The following is a 3,162-nucleotide window of genomic DNA, read 5'->3' as shown; positions in this document are numbered from 1 at the left end:
TTGAATTTCACCGCCGTAATAAACGCTAACTCCTGCGACCAGCTCCCCTGCCACCCGAGCCTGTCTCGCTCCAGAGTGCCTGAGAACCAAACCTGAGGATTTTGTTTCTCTTCTGCTGTCTGTAATTTTGTTTTGATATCCACCTGCTGTCACCACTCTTGTGCATCATCCTTTACATGTGCCGTGGAAGTGTGTGTGTGTGGGGGGGATAATGGCTCCCCCAACTGCATGTAAATACAACCACCACAATGAAAAGACGAGAAAAAAAAAAAAGAAGAAGAAGTGCAATTTGCCTGAACAGAACCACAAGTGCCTTTCTATTGAATAATACATTCCCCACCCCAGAGTGCCCATTTGCTTCCTGAGCTTTCTCGTTATTAGGAGAGGGAAACATTAGGGCTCTTGGATGCGGGCTCCGGCCGGCCCAGGATTGCAGGAGCGATCCGGCTCCAGCGCGCGAGCGTTACTCTGTCTCCAGGGACTGGCAGCTGAGAGGATTAAATGGATGGCATATCAGTGCAAAATTCAGATCAAAAGGCTAAGTTGGGCCAGTTAAAGGGTTGTGGCCCTGAAGACCAAAGGGATTTCAAAGCCTCCTCGTTTAACAGAATCCCTTTTTATTTATTTTTATCGGCAGCCACCCATCGTGTTGGATGTTGGAGCATGAAAATGGTCATATAGACCGAGCTTTGTTTTAGGCTTTGTGGATATACGTGGTGAGGCGAGTGTATTACCATCAGCCTCGAGTTCTCTGGGGACGCGCCAGAGATCAAGTGCACATCCGAGAGGTTCACGCTTGGCCGATGTTAGATTCTGCATTATTCCGAAAGTAAATCAATATACAATATTGTAATATACATATACAGGTGAAAAATTTGAATACCGTGCAAAAGTTATAGTTTTGATGATTGTGGCTTACAGATTATGAAAACCCCAAATTCAAAATCTCAGAAAATTTTAATATTACATGAAATCAATTTAAAAAAAGGATTTTAAATACAGAAATGTTGGCCCTCTGAAAAGTGTAATCATGCATATGTACTTGGTTTGGGCCACTTTTGCATGAATTACTGCCTCAATGCGGCAAAATAAATTAACTTTTGCACGATATAAAACATTTTCGAGTTTCACCAGTACTTAATATATTTAATATAGTAGTAGTTACTATGTAATAGAGTAGTAATTATCATGTAATATAGTAGTAATATCGTTTTTAGGGTATTTTAGAAAAAGGGAGCAGTAGATTTCTTATATTTCTTATATACGCCATCTGTCGTATCTCTGTTGAATCTAACACGGAATAAATAAATAAATAGAAATTATAAAATAGAAATCTAATATTTACACGATTTGAGATATTATTCATGTCCATAAGCAAAAACAGTGCAAATGAAATAGTCATAGCTGACTATGCAAACAGTACTAATTATACTTGTGTTGTAAAAGGAATAATATATATTTATTAGACGAATCGCTGGAATACTTGATTCTGATTGGTCGATCGCACCATCCAGTGGTGTGTTATTCCCTGATAACTGAAGTCAGCGATATGCGCTTGCTATAGGAACAGTTTTTCCTTGTTGAAGTTTTGCATTTAGTGAGCTAACAAAATATTAAAACCCAAATCAAAATTGTGTGTACAATTATTTAATTATGGACTTGCTCTCTGTTGTTTCATACAAACGCAGTTTGCTGCCATTTTGCAACGATTGTTGTGTACACTGTAATTGATTATGAGATAGCAAACGGATAATATTTTAAAACAGTTCCATCTCATATCAATATCTCTTATCCCCATAATCATTTATGAGGTGAAATACCATGTAATAAGTTGTATGACTCTACAGTATCCCTTAAATGTCCATCTAGTTTGAACTTGCCACTTTTTAGCAATTGCACGGATAACAACCGGCTGGATGCACATCATATATATATATATATATATATATATATATATATATATATATATATATATATATATATATATATATATATATATATATTGAGAAATTGATTTAATTAGGTTGAAGTGAAGACAGTAGCCTTGCTTTAGCTCCGGGCCCCAGTTGGTGTTGTTCTACAGGCCTGACCTGCGGGTCACCTGCTAATCCTCATGTTAATGCCAACGACAGGAAGTGAGAGCAGCTTTTTTAAGGGCTTTTCACTGCTTTCCTCTGTTTGCAGTACTTGGAACGATTTAAACTACTTCCTCTGTGGGACACAATGACACAAGGCTGTTCGGCCTGACTGAACCTTGGCTTAAACGCACATACTCAGGCCTCGGCCAGCTAGCGGCTCCTAATACTCCAAACGGAGCGTCATTTCTACACTCCAGAGGGATGGGATTTTATTATTAAAATTTTGATTCCTTGATTTTTATTTTTATTTTGTTATTTTTTTTATTTTTTTTATTACAACACAACTGTTATAAAACGGATAGTTCCAGTCCTTGATTCTGATAGGTTGAGCCGCGTTCGAAGCCGTTGTAAATTACTCCACAAACACTCACCTGTCATTTCCCTCTGATTTTAGGGATGGGTTAAAGGGATATAGTTCTACCAGAAAGACTCGGGAGAATAAATACTGTGACATTTATTAAGAGCTCAGCAAGCAATCAAGTTATTTGGCGTAGGCCCCGTCCGTAGCTTGCAATCTGCGAACTCAGACGTGTGTAAGTACCAACCTTTTATACCAAAAGTATTAGGATATGATTGGATAGATGAGAAGGTAATAAGTTACGTAACAATTGAGTCTTCCCGGCAGAACTTACGCTAGAGCTTCATTTAGGATTAAACAGACAGGGGTGCGTTTCCCAAAATCATCATTGGCCAACTATGGTCGCAAGTTCCGTCGCTTTCAGCAGTTCAACGAGTCGGTGTTTCCCGAAACAATCGTCCCACTGAACATTCGCAAACAGCATCGCAAACTTGTGGAAATTTGTTCAACCTGTGGTTAGAAACAGAGTCCAATTGTGACTGAATACATCATTATTTTGATCCAAATAAAGCAAGCTGACATTCAGTGCAATCTGAATCTTTTATTTACATACAAATGTCATTTAGGTCTTTTAGTTTGTCAGGAGACTTTAACCACCATTTTTTGCAGAGTGCAAATGTGCAAACGTGCTCTACTGCGTAAGACCGAGCCGGTGATTGAATCTGG

This window comes from Phoxinus phoxinus, assembly GCF_949152265.1.
Source record: "Phoxinus phoxinus genome assembly, chromosome: 20".
In the NCBI taxonomy this organism is placed as follows: Eukaryota; Metazoa; Chordata; class Actinopteri; order Cypriniformes; family Leuciscidae; genus Phoxinus; species Phoxinus phoxinus.
This window is presented reverse-complemented; position numbering follows the sequence as displayed.